Consider the following 17,963-nt stretch of genomic DNA (forward strand, 5'->3'; position numbering starts at 1 on the left):
CAGTGGTTTCCAGTTCATAAATATGGTTTTTAAAATAAACATGCAACTACTTTGGCATGTAATTACCTCCCAAACCCTCTTTTCTGTTTTACTAGTAACAGAATGTCAAAACCTTCAGCAAGCCATGTAAGTCACACAGGTATAATGATATGAATTAACGAAGAAGGGAAAGCTGTAAAAGTGTGTCACAAAGAACAAACACAGCGGTTCCTATTCTTTATGGAGGTGTATTTGCTATATATACTTCATATCATTTAAAATAAATTTAGCCCTTCCATAACTCATGGGCTCGCTCCTTCCAAAGCACAAAAGCAGAATGGAGGGTGCACTTTTCCCCCTCACCTGTGTCACGGAAGACATGGAAAGACATAAGGCCCAGTAGGAACAATATGAGTCTTGCCTTGACTTTCCCCCACTGAATTGTGGTTATTGCTCCATTCTTAACTATGAGAATTCCTCAGATTAGTTTTTAAAAAATCAAGCAGAGCCTACAGTTTACTACAGCTTTCATTATATTAGCATAGTCTCTTATCAATGTGTATGACAGTTTTGATAAAACACTTTAAAAAGCTGATGTGATTGTATATAATATTGCACCAAGGTTCTCCTTCTGCTTCACAGCTGGATGAAAAACATGGGAATTCTGGGACAATTTATGTCTAAATATGTATAGGGTGGCATTCAATTTAAAAGAACATTAACAGCTTCCTAAACAGATACTTCTAACTTTCTGCAACAACATTTCTTCTCACTATCTGTCTTTAGTAGTCCCAAGGACATTAATGTTAATAGCAACCCCCATCTCTAAATATGAAATATTAAAATCTGGCATATACTTCAGAATTACACATATATAAACAAAATAAGAGAGCTTCAGTCCCCCCAGCAACAGGAAAGGAGCTTATTGAGGTGCACCATCCTCTCAGCTGGCATGATGACTACACAACCCAGCTACCTGCACAACCCCTATCATGTGGGTCTGCCCCCGAGAACAGCTACTGCTGCTTAATAGTTTAAGGGCCAGCTCATACATTCATATTGTAATGGTGTCTATGTCTACCTAAAAAATGGACTACAAAGACTTATTTTTCAGTACTGCTTGACCAAAAGAATGGATACAGAAGGGAGAAGAGAATGCTCTAGGAAATAAACTAGAAAGAAAGAAGCCCTCAATATCTTTGAAGGTTTGCAGAAGAGGCTAAAACAGAAACAATTAACAGCAGCAACCAAGACAGCTAGAAGCAAATGTGCTCCCCTCAGCTCTTCCCTTCCCACACCCTTTGCCGCTGTGAAGCAGAAGGGGAACTGGTGGTAGGGAGGGCTTGCCAGAGGCAGGAGAGAGGGAAAAATCTTTTAAAGCATGCTTAGCAATGCCATTTCCTGTCATGGAGCACAGACTCTTTCTAGTCTCCTGAGTCAATGGTGGGGAGAAGGGAGATTTAGAATTTTCCTGCCCTGGCAAAAGAAGCATCATTTCCAGTTCAGGAAAAGCTGTTTGTGGCAGCCTTTCCTACTGCTGTTTGCCTTACCTTAGAGTCAAGGGCAGGAGGTTGCCCTTGAGGGGATGTACTGAGAGGGCTGGCATCTGATCCTGAATTTCTGCTTCAGTAAAGAACAAGGATGTAGAAAAGTCAGAGGCAGAAGGCTGAATTCCATTTTAGGGAACCTCTGGTGGGCTTCATTCCAGAAGTGGGGAGGCTGGAGGCAAAGGGAGGCGGGGCCAAAGGCAAAAGGGGTGGGGCTAAAAGGGGTGGGGCTAAAAGACTGGAAGTCCCAAGATGGTTAGGCATTAGCTTGAGCCTTGGCAGAGGCTTTTTGACCTTTTAGGGTGGGAAAGAAAAAAGGCTGTATTGATGTAAACTCTCTAATGAAGGAAATCCATTTCTGCATATGTTGATGGATTCCCTGTCATATTAGTCATTACTCTGTCTGCACTTAATTGTATTCTCAGGTACATATGTTACTAATTACTATCACATTAGCTTTCAATCAAGAAACTGTTTAAAAATCCTGTATTAACTCTACTGAGGCATTAGGGGAACTAATAAATTCTCCAGTTCAGTCATTTATTAGGTTAATTAATGGCTCCTTTCTGAATGCCATCGAAACAGGGTTAGCACTAACGCTATGAGGTGACTATACACATAAGCAATTTGCCCATTTAAATAAGGCACCCTGGTTGCATCGGAAGAGTTTTCTTAAGCATGTTAAAATAGGCGGCTTACAAGCCATGCAAGAGTAGAGGGGTTGGAGGGGGAGAGAATTCGCAGTGGAGGAGTTGTCACTTCTGAAGTCCTCCCAAACAGCTGACCTCAAACTTTTATCCAAGACACCAGTGGGAGGTGAGTTGACAAGCTTCAGGGCTGTTGTAGGTTGGAGCCAGGGGTGTTGTCAAGGCAAAAAGGGGCTTTGGGTTTACCTTCAAGACATTGTTGGGATCTCCCTTCCTTCCCTACCACTGGTGACAAACTGCCACACGCAGAGTGGTATTTTGCTATCTCCACCAACCCACTGGCCGACAGAGGGGCTGTGGAAGTTCAGCCTGAACTTTCCTTCTTTAGTGTATTTGTGGGGCCCTTCAAATTACATCAGAATATAGGAAGAGCTATAATTTATCAAATGAAGGACCCATCTAGTTCAGCATTCTGTTCACACAGCAGACTTTGATACAGCAGGACTTTTCCATTTGCAGATCTGTGATTCAGAGGAGGCGGCTGATTTTCAAGTATTTTCTGTTCCGCCTGCATCCTCTTGCACTCCTCACAAGTTGTGCTTGATGGTGTTCCAAGCCCCTATTACAGATTTTTAAGGGGGGAAAGTGGCACCAGCAGGACCAGAGGGAGCTGGGAGCAGACGGGGTGGGTGGAATCACACCCTGTCCTCCGTCAGTGTGATGATCCTGCTTCACTGTATCTCTGGCACGGATCCCCTACATATACATTCCACTTGTCCTATTTTACCAAGCCATTCTGTATGTGCGTCCCTCCCATACTGCACAGTTCATGTATAAATTAGACCTGAGCCCTAAGGGTGGTTTGGCTGAAATATTTCTGTTGCAGCAGCATGTTCCAACGCAGTTCTCTTCTCCAGGCCTGCATGTTGCACGTGTTGGCCTTCACTCACTCATCATCCAGTTGAGTGGCCACTTGGGAGATTGGGCTAAAAGGCTGCTGCAGCTGCTGCGTGTCTAGTGCTTTGATCAAGGTCCTGAATGTGCCTGAAGGCTGACACACTGAAATGTGTGGCCTGCAACCGCATCTGTACTGGGGCCTTCCTGGAGGAAGAATGTCATTTACTATTACAAATGAGCAAGGGGGCAACTCGATGCTCGCTTCGGGTTGGTATCCCGGAATGCCAGCAATACACTCAGTTGCACCAAGCAGCTGTTTCTCCATCTTTTAGCAGCCCTCAAACTATTCTCCTGTTTATGAAATAAGAAGCTTACATTACAATTAGCCCATGATAATAACAGTCAGAGCTGGCTCACTTTGTAGCATATATAGAAGGATTTACTGGCCTGCCACATTATATAATTTTTCAAGAAACAAGCGCAAAACTGTGGCCCCTAGTCAGCAGGGTATTGTCCCCTCCGAGGCTGCAGACAGAGCTGCGATCTTGAAGGAGGAAAGCCAAATGTGATTCTACCTGCCTCACAAGGCCCTCACAGCTAGCATGGAAGCTCCGCAGAGGTTTGCTTTCCCATAGATGAAGCTCTAGCCATGGGAGGAAGAGAAGGGAAAGATGGAAGCATCCTAGTGGGTGGGAGAGGAAGAGCCAGTGGTCTCTCAGCTCCTGTCCCTTTTCCTGGTAAATCAACTCAGTTAGATGGATTTAAAGGCCATTTTAGCATAAAATACTGCTAATGTGGGGACAAAAGACTAAATAGCCTCCATCACTCTTCCCACCTGCTGGCCAAAGCTCAGTCTTGGAGGCTTCCATGGTTTGGGTGTATATTACCCCAGCCAAGGCAACTCATTTTAGATCTGGACACTATGTTCGACCTTTGGGGTCCTCCTCCAAGTGCCAGCTCCAAGGCCCTGTGGAACAGCCTCCCACTGCAGCACAGCTGGTTCCAGTTTGTTATCTTTTTAGCACCAGGTTAAGATGGCCTTCTCTTCCAAAGCCTTTGAAGATTTACTTTGTCTCCTCCCCCCACCGGGGTTTGAGGGGGATTACCTATCCCAGGTGCTTTGCAGTCACTTTTTGCTACAGTCTGTTTTAGCTGTTTTAAACTTGTTAATGGTTTTTCTGTGATTTTATGATATTTGTAATACATTATTATTGTCTGTTTTGTGGATTGTTGTAAACTACCCAGAGAGCTTCAACTGTGGGGCAGAACAGACACAAAATCCATCAATCATTTTTGTTGTCACTGGGAGGAAATGAACACACTTGTGTCAAAGATGATATGCAGTTTATTGACTATAAAGCCAAAACACGGGTGCAGATTATCAATAAGCAAGCAAAGAGAAAGATCATGCAGATATTTCCACTAGTTGCAGACCTTTCTGATGCCATGGACCTTACTCCTAGGTCACTAAACAATTTGCTTAAACACATGTGTGTTCCTTGTTTTAAGCAGAAAGCCAAAAAGCTAAGCTAAGGATTTAATAGCTGTCTCCTCCGTACATTCTAGCAAGCTGCCAACAGCAGGAGTGAAAGGGGGGACAGAAGTCCCAGCTGTCCTTCAGCAGAAAGGTATGTGCACATCCTCATTTCAGGAATGAGGTAAAGAGTTCACGACAGGTGGCTGTTGATCTTATGCCTTCACTGAGGTGCCTTGTGACTGTACTACTTTCAGAAATTAAGTGTAGCACAGAAGTGTTTCTCTTATGGCTGTACTATATGGCTATAAAAGGTCTTTGCTGGTCACTGTGGAACAGTTCACACTAACTCCTTTTCATAATGTCTGTCTTGTTTTGATCCCAATACAGGGTATTAATCCTATCAGATTGCATCCTAATTTACATATAGAGGTTCAGAGCCAAGGACTCATGGAAAAAGAGAGAAATGCATTTATGAATATTTTACACAAGTGCTAGGGCAAAAGTTCTCACCATGCCATCACAGTGTATTAGGGCTTCTGCTACGTCAACAGTGAATGAGGGAAAAGACAGGTGATCCAATAACAACTGTAGCGGTTATAAAATGGTATTGAAAACAGCCTGAACAAGAACAGAAGTTCCCCACTTTGGGGGTATCATTTCACATCTTCTGCTAGGTCTGAAAAAGGTTCCACATCTTTAGTTCATCCACTGCCATCATTTTGAAACATTGTAAGATAGCAATGGCATATTACATGTGAGATGATGGCTTAATAAATACTTGGGAAGTGTCATGACAAGCACAGCTGGGAACCTGAGACTTTGGCTTGTAGATGCGACTTCTAGGTCTTTTGGCTTTGATCAAGTATAGCAATGGTTCTTATCAGTTTAATATCTGATATCCCTCTAACTGAGGCCTGCATGTTAGAAAGATTGAGCATGGTGAGGTGGTTAGTGTTGGACTGGGCTGCTGGGAGAGCTGCGGCCTAGTTCCTCCTTGTGCATGAAGCTCACTGGGTGACTTTGGGCCAGTCACTCACCCTCGGCCTAACCTTCCTCACAGGGTTGTTGTGAGGATACACTAAAGCTATGTAAGCTGTTTTGGGTTCCTCACAAGAGAAAAAAGTGGGATAAAAATGCAGCGTGACGACGATAACAACAAGGATGACAACACTGGTCCATGCACAGTTTTCGTCGGCTCTGCTAGTTAATCTAAGTGAAAAACCACAGCTCTAGATTTTCACTGCCATCATCCACCTATTTTCAAATTTAAGCAGCAATTCTACCAACACCACCCTGAGAGTTAATCCCACTGATCAGAAGTAGGACAGCTTCTTTGTAAACATAAACAAGATTACCTCGTCCATTTCTATTGCATACCTGCCCAACTTGTGAGGCCAACCAGCTTGCTTCAGACGGCCATCTCCCCACTCAAAAGAACTTCATGTTTTGTTGTCTGCTCCAGACTGCAACAGCACGGGTAAAGTTCATGGCATCACAGTTACGGAGCTATCACAGGTTCTGCTGGCCTACTTGAGAGACTTACCATGAGCAACATATAGCATTGTTTGCTCAATGGAACCTAGTTTTCTTGAAACACAATACTCACAAAGTGAGGAACAACAAAACACCATAATCGAACTCAGCTGTATGAACATTAACATATTACCAGGGAAACTGTATTATTCTGGTCTGCAATTACATTGAATAGGGATAGAATGTAATTAGCTACTCTGCTAGGAATGCTTCAGAGATTAAAATCTGCCTGAAGTAGAGTTCCGTCAACAGCTCTCTATTTAATTTATTGCTTTTCAAATTGTCAGCAAACTTAGCTCAATAAAATTTACTAGCATGCACCTTATCACATTCTGTGGCTGGCCATTTTATTTTCTACAAATTGTAAGAAGGACTATGGTGATGAAATGACAGGAGTCCATCTGTTATAAAACAGTGTGCTTTCACTATTCATTTGTGCAGAGGCATAGCCTGAAGTACACCAATGCGGAATCAAATTCTAATAATCGCACTGCTAGCAAGCTTTGGAAGCACATTGAGGATTAGGCTTCCCCAACTTGGTGCACTCTAGCTGTTTTGGACTTCAGTGTCCATCACCCCCAATGGCCAGTTGTCAAGCATGCTGGGAGCTGTAGTCCAAAGCAACTGGAGGGCATTAGGCTGGGAAAGGCTGCTGCAGAACATGCCACATTCCCAGCGCAACTGCACTGCAACTTGGCATTTCTACTCCGTCCTGCTTGAAGAAGGAGTCGTGCTGCAGGGAACGCTTGGCAAGGGAGCAGAGCAATGAAACAGAGCAAAAAGAGGGGCCAGGAAAGCCAGTGGGGAGAAATGATGGCCACGCGTGTTTGTGTGTGATCAAAGGCTCAGGTATGGTTCTCTCTTTTGAAAGGCACAAGTTGTGATGTTGTTGTTTTAAGTGAATTTATTTTGTATGTGTGCTTGTGTAATAATGTTTTAAAAAAACATTTAATTGCCCAGAGAGCCTTGGCTATTGGGTAGTATAAAAATGAGATCAATTGATGGAGAAATAAATCATCCATATCCAACCATTTCTTCTGTAAGATGCTTTTGCTTAACTCTGACTTCTTTTCACAATCCCAGTCCTGAGGCTTTTGGGCCAAGTTTCACAAGCCCTTCAACTGTGCGTGTGCCACTGGGAAATTGCCCACCCCCTTTGAATTCTTGCACTGGCTGCGCGGACTGATTTCCTCCAGCATATACAGTATGCTGCCAATGACTTTTATTTTGTGGCAATGTTGTGGCATGCCGTGCTCTGCTCAGCATGTGTCAGCACTGGTGACAATGCTTCTCCTGCTAAGACTTGGGCCTATGGGGCCATTTCACAGATCAAAGTTGAGTAAGAGGAAGAAAGCCAACATAGACATACATTGTAGTGCTGCTGCTGCTGCCGCCGCCATGGAAGCAAACCCGGCATGGAGCTGCATCCTGCAAATCACATTTTCCCGAGCAGGGCACTTGTGTATGCTATCCTGTTCACCTATCACACTGTTGATGTATCCCTAAAATAAAGGTAATCTCCATAACTCATGGCAGAGTCCCTGCTACAGAACTGAATAAATTCCACGTAAAAGAACTGAAACGAGGAACAGGTTGGTGATCCTAAAAAGCCCCGTCCACATTCCAGAGTGGCTCAACTCTAATAAAGAAAGGGATTCATCTGCAGAAGGGTTCACACTGCTTTTCACATGCGTATCGTGCAAGCTGCTGATTTTGCGAAGATAAGAAAGAGCACCCACAGTGGTCGCTATTTTCCCTTGATAATATAAATTTATGAAATGGCTCTTACAGTCCAGATATAGAAATGATGGTTACTTCCATGTCAAGCGATTAGTCTAACTCTAGAAAACCATCTGAGGGGTGATTGTTATCTGGTCAAAGGAACATGCAAATTTACCTTTCCTCTTTATCACTCTACCTGTGATGAAAAATACAATTGTTCCAAATGATTTGGTCCCAGCAGTTAAAATGAAGTTTGTTTCACAGATATGAAGAACTGTTCATGCTTTTTGCAGGACCATTCTCATCCAAGCTGCACCCTCCTTTTAGCTGAAGGCTTAAGGATCATCCTTAACTTAGATTTGCAATCCTGCCACCATTTAAAGAACTGATGACAAAAGGAAAAAGAGACTTCATTTCTGGTAGATTGCACCCCTAAATTGTTTTGGTATTATTTAGTAGCTTTACAACAATTAAAAACATGGCTCAGCTTAAAAGAACATGGCTGGGACTGCAAGAGTGGCACTACATAAAAGAAGCTGGAATCCTACCTGAGCAGATCTTGCAACCTGGACAGTTGCTGGGCACTGCCCAGGTTTATTTCAATCTGCCTGTTTAGAAAATCTGGGCAGACTCCAGTGGGACACCTGTGCTCCCAATTATTCTTTTCTGCCTGCCAATTCCCTTCTGTAAGTGATGTGTCCTGCCAATTCTGTTGCACTGCCTCAGCAAGGGAGGTTTAATGCTTCCTAGAGCATCCCCAAAATGAGTGGAAACGCTCATTTCTGGAAGGAGGCAGGTCAGCAGACCTCTTTATTCAAACTATGCTGGACTTGCTTCCTTGCAAAAACGAGCATTTCTGCTTGTTCTTGGGTTGCCCTGGAAGCACTAAATTGCTGCTGCACAGATGCTGGCAATGCTTGCTCAACACAATGAGCCAGGTGGATAAGAACTGGCAGGGAAGTCATTGGATTCTGGCACCGGTCACCTGGAGATGCTCTCCCGGTGCTAAAAAACGCAGGTATGCAGTCAATATTCTTCACCTAAAAACTGGGCTGAGCAACTGGCAACAAGGTTGCTTAAGAAAGAGGTTTAGGGCTCTGAGTCAAAGGATGCAAGGATGACCACTTACAAATTGTGCCCCAAAGAGGAATTGGCATAAAAGGATGGTAAAAGAGGACATCGATTTGCATAAAATGGCCATGTGCTAATTTAGAAATAGCCACTGTAGTTTAAATAGACATACAGGCTCATCTCACTGCAGCAATGAAGCAAATGTCCACCTGTTGTACCTGCTGTCCAAGTGCTAATTGTGGATGGTCAACATTTCATGTGATCCTTTACCTTCAGTCTGGAATTAGACTGAACAACTAACTCTTCAAAGGAGAATCCTCTGGAAACCCTTCCAATGGAGAACGGTTGTCCATAAAGCAGACCACATGGGCCCCCTAGTGCGAACTGGGTTCAAAAATTAAGAGTCATCAGTTCAGTGCAGCAAAGACCAGGGCGATAGGATCTCAGTGTCTTGAAGGAGGTGGTCTGCTGGGCTTTGGGACCAGCAGCCGTCCCTGGATGACCTTCAGAGGCTGCATACTTAATGGCTGGTTACCACCAGTGCAGGATGCGTAATGGGCAGTCCATCACTGACGTTATTTGCTGACCCGGGTTGTCTGTCATTTGTATGGACTACATCCGGCATTACTTTCCAAGGGATTTAGCCAGCCATACCAAATGCTGCCTCCTCCACACATTGCTATGCTACACAGTGCTATATTTTAGACTGATTTCAAAGGCTGATATAATAATAACCCTTTTGGCAGGCAGGCATTTTTTCTAGCTTATGACAGCTCATCTTGCAGCATTAGAGATGTATTAAAATTGCCCTATAATTTATGTTATTTCTCTTGCTGTTCTCAAGCTACCACCTCTGTTGCTTTATTCTGTTAAATTCCTTTGCTCCTTTTCATTCCCAAATGAATAGAATCTAATGCATCATCCACATAGAATGAACTACTTTGTTTCACCCAGAATAAGCCCACTTTTATCTGCATTCACAACCATTAGCACTTCTTTACCATTTGCCATAAAGATGGAAAATGAGCTGGAATATCAGTACTTGGTGTCAAATATTAGCACTTGGTAATGCCAGGTGATAAGACAGGAAGTAGATTACTCAATAGTAGATTTCAAAAGTAGGTTACAAGAGGGAGATCAACTGGAAGTGTACAAAGGCAAATGAAGAGGAAGAACAGCAACTTTGAAGAGGAAGACTAATTTTTATTATGAAAGGGTGTTTGCTCTTGAGAACAGATTTAATTAAAACAGACATTTCTAAATCAGTTTCTGGCGACAACATTCTTACTAGAGTTTTGATCATTTCTGATAATAACGCGAGTGGGTATTTGAAGCAATGATACTAAAAAGGTTATGATTCTTTGATTTTATGTCCTTGTCATTGAAAGTCACAGTTTAATATTTAAACAAAATGTCTATTTTTTAAAATCACTAGAGGTCTTTCTAAAAATAATTAAAATTACAATGAATTAGAATAGAAGATTCTTCAATTATTTCCAGTGTGATTTGCAATATGAGATGCTGTTATTATCAAGAAGGAAGGAATGATTGTGCTGAGGCCTTTCCATGAACAACACACACACATGGACACAAACACAGGGACATGGACACAAAGTGAGAAAGGATAAAAGCAAGATGGCACCTTCTTCCTAGCTATTTTTCCTTGTGAAAAATCCAATCTCACTTTGGAAAGCGGACAGTCTGCTAGTGCATAAGCACTTGAGATATAAAAACTTTGGATGAAAGCAAAAGCAAAACTGATAGAATTGTTCAACACGGCCCAAGGCTCTGAGTGCTTAGCTTTTAAAAGTCTGGGTCTGAAACCCTGTGTATCCAGCCATGTCTGTGGTGTTAGAGCTGGAGAGACGTGCCAGGAATCTGTCTGGGGAGGGGAATTTCCGAGATTCCCTGGGCTTGGCTTCCCAGACTCCAGTCTGCTTTGCAGCCCTGTGCCCAGGCCCCGGGAGAGCGCTGCCAACACTGGCAGGACACTGGCAGGAATCGAGCCCCATGTGCTACACAAGCACTGCCCTTCTTCTCTTCCTGGTGCCACTGCCACCGGCTACACTGGGCAAGGAAGAAGGTCAGTCACCAGGAATGGTGCCTGGCACACCCACTCACATTGTCCCTTCTTTGCATCCTGAGGATACTCTTTGGGCAACTGTTCCTGATGGGGGGAAAGGATGTTTGCCAGGCATGGCACCAGGCATGCCTGTTTGCAGGCAGGGCACCAGGAATGGTGCCCGGCATGCCTGCTCACAGCACCCCTCTTCCGCATCCTGCAGCTGATCTCTGGTTGGCTGCCACTGATGGGAAAGTTTGCCAGTTGTGTGAGCAGGGATCCATAAGCACTTCTGGACATCCTCTTGCCTTGGCTCATTTTGCAGGACTGAGCTGAGCATGAGAGGAAGTCTGCCAAGCTAGAGGGACAGATTCCCAAAGGGTTCATCCCAACCCTAGTTGATACTTTTTTTGCTGACAGGCTCTCCATCTTTAGCAGCTTCTGTGCCCACCAGGGTTGGAACAAAACTCGGTGGAATCTGTCCCTTTCTCTTCTGCTTGGCCTGGTCTTAGGAAGAGAGGGAAGGCTGCACAGGTGGCAACTGTCTTCTGCATCACGCGCACAACACGAACAATGGCTGCTGCAAGTGGCACGGAAGAGGGCTGCTGCTTTTCCAGCATGTGGTGCTTGATTCCCGGTGAGCACCATGCTAACGTCAGGTGTGTTCGCCGGGACCTTGAACTCAGGGCTGTGACACAGCAGACCGGAAGCCGGGGAGATGAGCCCAGGGACTCCGATAGATTCCCACCCCCCAAAACAGATTCCTTACACATCCCTAGTGCCCACCACGGTTCTCTTGATACTATGAGCAGCAATGCACCTTAAGTAGGGTCAATGCAGCTGGATGCAATTTGGTATTTGAGAAAAACCTACCAAAGGTTACAGATATCGTCATAGAAATTTATGCTAAAAAAGCTGGAGAAAGCAAAATGGATGGTTTTTCTGCTCCAAACTTTCCGAAAGGCCTGAGATCCCTTCTGGAAAGGCATCAGTCTTTGACAGTTCCTTGTTTTTCTTAAAGCCCCTCCCCAATACCTCTATTAATTACTTCAGCCATGATGTATATTACTGGCATCATTCTAGCATCTAGTCTACTAGGTTTAATATGCATTGTTCTTCTGAAAAGGGATACATGAGTAAGAGACAACTGGGAGCTGGGAGAAAAATGATTGTGGTGGAAGTATGCTAACTTGTCATCTTTTGAGTAGCAAATGAGTGGAAACTCTGACCTCATGCAAATGCCTTCCATTCTACTGAGCAACTCCTAAGATAACCAACGAATTGGTGGTGAATGCACTCTAATCCTGAAAGAGCTTCACGTCCAGGCAACCGAGGAGGTTAAAGCACCACCCAGGTGCCTTTGAGGTCCTCTTTTCTTGGGAATCTCCACCTCTCTATTCCATGAAAATGTAGATTCACTCCCTTGCTGCATTTGGACTGCATTAGGAGCTTAGATGACTGCATGGACACCCAAGATACCTTTGCACCAGAGTTCATAGCTGCAAGATTGGGGCTTGGATTCAGGGGGCTTGTGCTTCACAGCAGGCACGTAGGAAGACACCTTTTGCTGAGTCAGTCCTCAGTCCATCTGGCGCAGTCTTGTCAATGCTTGTTGGCAGCGGCTCTCCAGGGTTCCAGGCAGCCCATGACTCAGCCTGGGACCTGCTGCAGAAAAGCAAATTCTCTGCTATGGATGCAGAGCCCCCAGATGGAAGGGCAGTAAATGGGAGCAAGCGGCATGACTGTTAAGGAGTGTTGGCCTGAAGCTCAGTGGTTTGCCCTTCTTGTCGCCAGGCTAAGAGCTGAAGGTATCACTTGGTTTTTCACGCTATAACCAACCTTTTCCCTTGTCTCATCAGTCCCCTTTCCTCTCTGGATGTTTGCCATTTTTTGCAGGTAGTAAAAGGCCAAAGGGAAATATTACTTTCCTGCTTCCCATCCCCAATTCTGTTTCTGAGCTGTGTTCGACAAAGGGCAGACCTCTGGAGTTCCTCCTAACAGTGCAGCCTGGGACCTCCGCCCTCCTCCGCCAGTCACCACCTACATTAGCCTTGGTTTGCATGGAAACAAAGGCCACAGTGGTGCTGTATGCAAAGCTATGTAGATTGCCCCATTATGCATAGTGGGCTCATTTCTAGAAGCCCTGGAAAGCACAAATGCCACAGGTTATAGTGGGTATCTAAGTGCTTGTGACCAGCCAGGAAGTGGTCCCTCTTCCAGTGAAAGAGGCAAATAAACTCACTCTAACTTTGCTCCTCTCTGTCAGCAAATCACACTCTGAGATTATCCATTTGCGCTTGTATGGCCAGCCCCTTGCCACTGAAACTTGAGCTATCCCACGGCACTTAGGTATCCAAAGGTTGCCTTTCCATTTTCCTAGTGCCTTCCTGACTCCTTATTGGCAAACTTCCAGTGTCTGCTCTTGCTCTATCATTGTTTCAAAAGGGAATAGTCTGCAGTCTAGCGCAGGCGGATAATATACTAATCAATAATTTTGCTCCTTAGCACATTGATGGCTACAATGTGTGATGATGCTGTGGCATCCAGCTTGCTTCTGTTCATTGGACTTCTCTCTTGTGCTGGGTGCTGGCTGCTGGCTGAGGAAGTGAGCCAAGCTGAGAGAAACTGTGTGAGCGTTTGTGAATACTAGTCCAAATCCTCTTGCACAATCTGGCAACCTTCCTCTGCCGAATGTGCAGCACCAACAAACCTGCAAGTCACGTGTGTGGACAGTGACTTGCACAACCTTTGTGCAGGCTTGATTCCTGGCAGGTGCCCACACAAACACTTGGCACCAATTTGGACTCAGGGCCAGAGTTTGGGGAGCTGAAATAAGGGAAGGTGGTGGATTCCCACCTGCAAAAACATCCCTACTGACGGCACCATAAAAGACATGAGTGCTAATCTGAATTCTGTTAGCTAATTTCCTCACATTATCTAAGTACACTGAATTATCTACTGCATCTGCTGCATCCCTCTGCAAAGGATCCTAATGTTTACTTGTCAGTCAAGTCCAAATGTATCTATGAGCTTGTATACACAAGTGAATGCAAACTTGGTAGCAGCACATGCTGCAAAGGGACTCCCAACACCCCAGCACAAGTTTTCAGGAGATTGCAGGAACAGGGGGACTTGGCAAAAATTGCCTCGTCTTTTCCTCCGGCAGGAGTTTCCTTTAGGCTTTCTTCACATGGAGCTGCACTCATATGGAGTCTGGATCCAAGAGGGTGGGCAGGGTCCACGTCTTTCTGCTAGCACAAATTATGTTGCACTATCAAAAACTAGAGTAAGAATTACATGCAAGAGGAGAATCCAAATACAGTTGTGCAACCTAGTGTGCAAGCGGTTGTGCAACTGGATGCACTAGTGTAATGTGCCATGGCTTTGTGCAATGGGAAGTTTCAGTGGCACTCTGCTAGTGCCATTTGAGTTTGCAGAATGACATTAGCGGAGACTACCCAATATCAGTGTTAGGACAAATCAAAATGTCATGAAGGCAAGTTTTTTAAAACACCCTTATTAACCAGAGCACTTCTTCAGGGTGGATGTTTAGTTAAATAGGGTAAGGGAAGGCATCCTGATAATCACATTGCATCATTCGCAGGGACAATCTATGCTGTCTCAGGAATGCTGCTGGATGACTTGTTCGCTTGTTTTAAAACAAAGGAGGAAGCCACTCAATACATCATCTATTTAAAAATGGAATAACACTTTGATCCTAGGAAAAGTCTTAGAAGTTTGCTGACTCCTAGAAATTTTCCAGTGCTTCCCCCCCCCCCATGCTTGTGCATCCACTCGCATGCATACACACACACTTGCAAAGAGAAATGGTTTATAAGGGGGGTGGGTAGGGTGTTTGGTACACCTATTGATCCTGGCCAATCTGCATATTGTGAGTCATATTGTATTTTATTTTATGCTGTGAGCCACCCCGAGGCTTCGGCAAGGGGCGGCATAAAAATGTTTTAATAAATAAATAAATAAATAAACAAACTATGGTAGCAACCCAGTCACATCCCCCAGGACTGAAAGCCCAGAGGAGCAACTTGTGGTCCTTATAGCCCTCCAGTTCGTTTGACCTACAACACCCATCATTCTTCACCTTTAGCTATGATGGTTAATAAGAATGCATGACTGACTTTTCCAGCAAAACAGTATTGACACTAAAGTGTACAATTTGTATGATATGTATATGCTACACAAAATAGAGGGGGGGGGGCGGAAATCAGCAGTGGAGAAGAGGCAGTTCCTTGTGTATAATTTTTTAATACTAGATTCAGGATGGATGTGGTAGGGGTTGTGCCACTGCAATTTTAAAACAATGTGGCATATCCTTGGAACTTAGACTGTTGTTATATCTTCATTGTGACACAGAAATCGGTAATATCTAGGTTCTATGAGAAAAAATTGGCTTAAGTAATGTATGCTTAATTCACTTGTGAACTCAGCTGCCAAGATGCAACAAAAGCCCGGAAAGCAAAGTAAAGCAGAATAATTATGAAATGCTGCAGCATGAAGCAAGACAAAGCAAACGAACCCATTAAGCCTCCAATTTCACCACCTACCCACTTTTCTCAAAACAAAATGCCTAGGTCATTAAAATGTGCCGAAATGACAGAACATGAATGGGGCTCAAACAACATCATGATTTTCCCCCCAAGAAATATAACACGAAACACCTCCTACTCGCCCATTCCTAAAATACAATCCATGTTTTTTGGAAAACAAAAACAGTTAACAATAACAACAAAACAAAAAGATGGATGCCAGTAGAAAGACCAGCACTGTACCCAGGATGAAAGGCTTCTAGTTACAAAAAAGTAAATGCCTGGAGATCAGTTTGGAAGGCTGTAAGGAATAATTACTGCTTTTCATCCATGTCTGTGGTAGAATCCAAGTGAGGAGTGCTCTTTAGAATATTAGTTTTAACACAGGGAGACATGCATTCACACCCCACTTTGCCACAAATCTTATTGGTAACATTGGCCAGTCACTCTCTCTCAGCCTAACCCATCTCACAAAGTTATTGCAAGGATGTGAAGGAGACTATGTGCAATGCCTTGGGCCTCTTGAAAGAATAGTATAAAATGTAATAAATAATACAATGTAGTATTTACTAAGATTTATATTACATTAAGCAATTCCCCACCCATCACCTGCAGAGCAGCACAGACAAAACTGTATATAAAAGCAGCCACAAAATCAAAATTTCTCAGATGCCCGGACAAAAAGAAAGGTCCTTGTCTGACACTGACAAGACCACAGTGTAGGAACCAGGTGAGTCTCCCTGGAGACGGCACTGCAGAAATGGCAGACTGAGAAGGCATCGCCTCCTCTCCGTCTCGTGTAGATGTTAAACTGCATGATTAAAACTGAGCCTTGCAGGGCTCCCCAACGTAAGTGCTGTGCAAGAGAGTGAATCATCCAGCACCACCTTCAGGATGGCCATCTAAGTAAGAAGAGCAGCACTGTAAAAGTGTTCCACAGCTCATAACTGAGGCCCAGAATTATTGTGTTGTAAGCCGCCCCGAGGCTTTGGCAAGGGGCGGCATAGAAATGTTTTAATAAATAAAATTAATTAATTAATTAATTAAAGTCCTCTTATTCCCATGTTGTACCTACTCTACTGTGAAAGGGGGATGGGGGAGACATAGCTGCTGATAAGGATTTAAGGTAACAGCTGTTTTGACCCTCAGAGAGCAAATCCTGGAAGATCTCATGACCAATAGGTTTGAAAGTCACTGCAAGGCCCAAGGAAACCACTTCCCCTTTTGTCTCAACAAAATCATCCCACTGGATGACCAAGCCAATTTCTCTGCTAAAACTGGCTCTAATGCCAGCCTGAAATAAATCTAGAAAAACAACTTTATTCAAGAGTGCCTAGAATAGATTGGAAACCACTCCCTCAAGCACTGTGCCCAAGAAAGCAAAGTTAATAACCGGCCTATAGTTGTCCTCCCTTTCTGGGTCCAGTTTGAATTTATTCAGAAACAGCCTTGTTAACAGCACTTTCAAAGAGGCTGGTGCCACCCCATCACTTAATAACAAAAACCTGATGTAAAATAATGAAACTTTTAATAGTTAATAGTTAAATAGGGGTTTTTGCTAAGGTCATTTGCTTTGTTTTCCAAGTAATGAGCTTGAACTGCTTCTTCTAGTGTAACTATCTCTTGGCATGTTGCTTCAGCTTCTTGTGTTAATTTGTTGGCTGTAGGTCTTGTCACTGTCTCCAGAAGTTTCTGCACTTGTAGTGGAAATTACTGACAACAGTTCTCCTTGAACTTCTTGGGAGATTGTGTTCTGTATATAATCTGGTGTAGTCTGTTTGATATTCTTCTGTTTGTGAGCATGAATATTTCATATCTGAGGGATTATGTAGGACTGTTTCTGTTGCTGTACAAAGTCATATGACATGATTGGCTTTAAGCACTTGAGTATTTCCTCTGTTCTTTTTGCTGCTTTTGTTTAATAGCACCAATTTCATATTGCTTACTCATTATTTTTCACAAAAAGTCCAAATTTGAATTCACAATGATTCAAAAGAATCCTCATTTGTTCTCAAAAAACATGCTATAATGAGAGACGGTGATCTGAGCAGTTGTACTGTTGTCTGCAGATGGGTCAAATGGGACTAGGACTGTAGATTTGTGCCTGGTGTCCCAATAATCACACCAGGGGTAGAAATTTAAAAAGCTTTATTTGTGCAAATAGAGATGCAAGGGGCAAAAACCCAACTCAAGTAAGCAAAAACAAAAATAAAAGCAAGCCAAAAAAGAGAAAGCAAAAAAAGGCTCCAAGAAAGTACTGCACAAATTCTTCCAAGGGATTATGACATCATCAGTTGTCCCAGTAACAAGCCCCTCCCCTGTTACTAGTTGAAGTGGGCCTGTTCTATCCTAGCCAATCAAGACTTGTCATGCCAGACCTGGCTGCTTCTGAAGCCACACCCAACAGTTAACTCCTATAACATGAAGCTCAAGCAAACATGGCTGTACTTTTTCCAAATATGGCTTTCTCTGCTTTGTGCC

At 43.7% G+C, this 17,963-nt stretch overlaps 1 pseudogene; it reads left to right on the forward strand.

Moving 5' to 3' along the window:
• Positions 1-5,379: 5,379 nt before the first annotated feature.
• LOC123017710 lies at positions 5,380-5,487 on the forward strand (annotated as a pseudogene).
• The last annotated feature ends 12,476 nt before the right edge of the window (positions 5,488-17,963 follow it).

The sequence above is a fragment of the Varanus komodoensis genome, unplaced genomic scaffold (assembly GCF_004798865.1).
Source record: "Varanus komodoensis strain SLA01 unplaced genomic scaffold, ASM479886v1 scaffold10, whole genome shotgun sequence".
NCBI classification, from domain to species: Eukaryota; Metazoa; Chordata; class Lepidosauria; order Squamata; family Varanidae; genus Varanus; species Varanus komodoensis.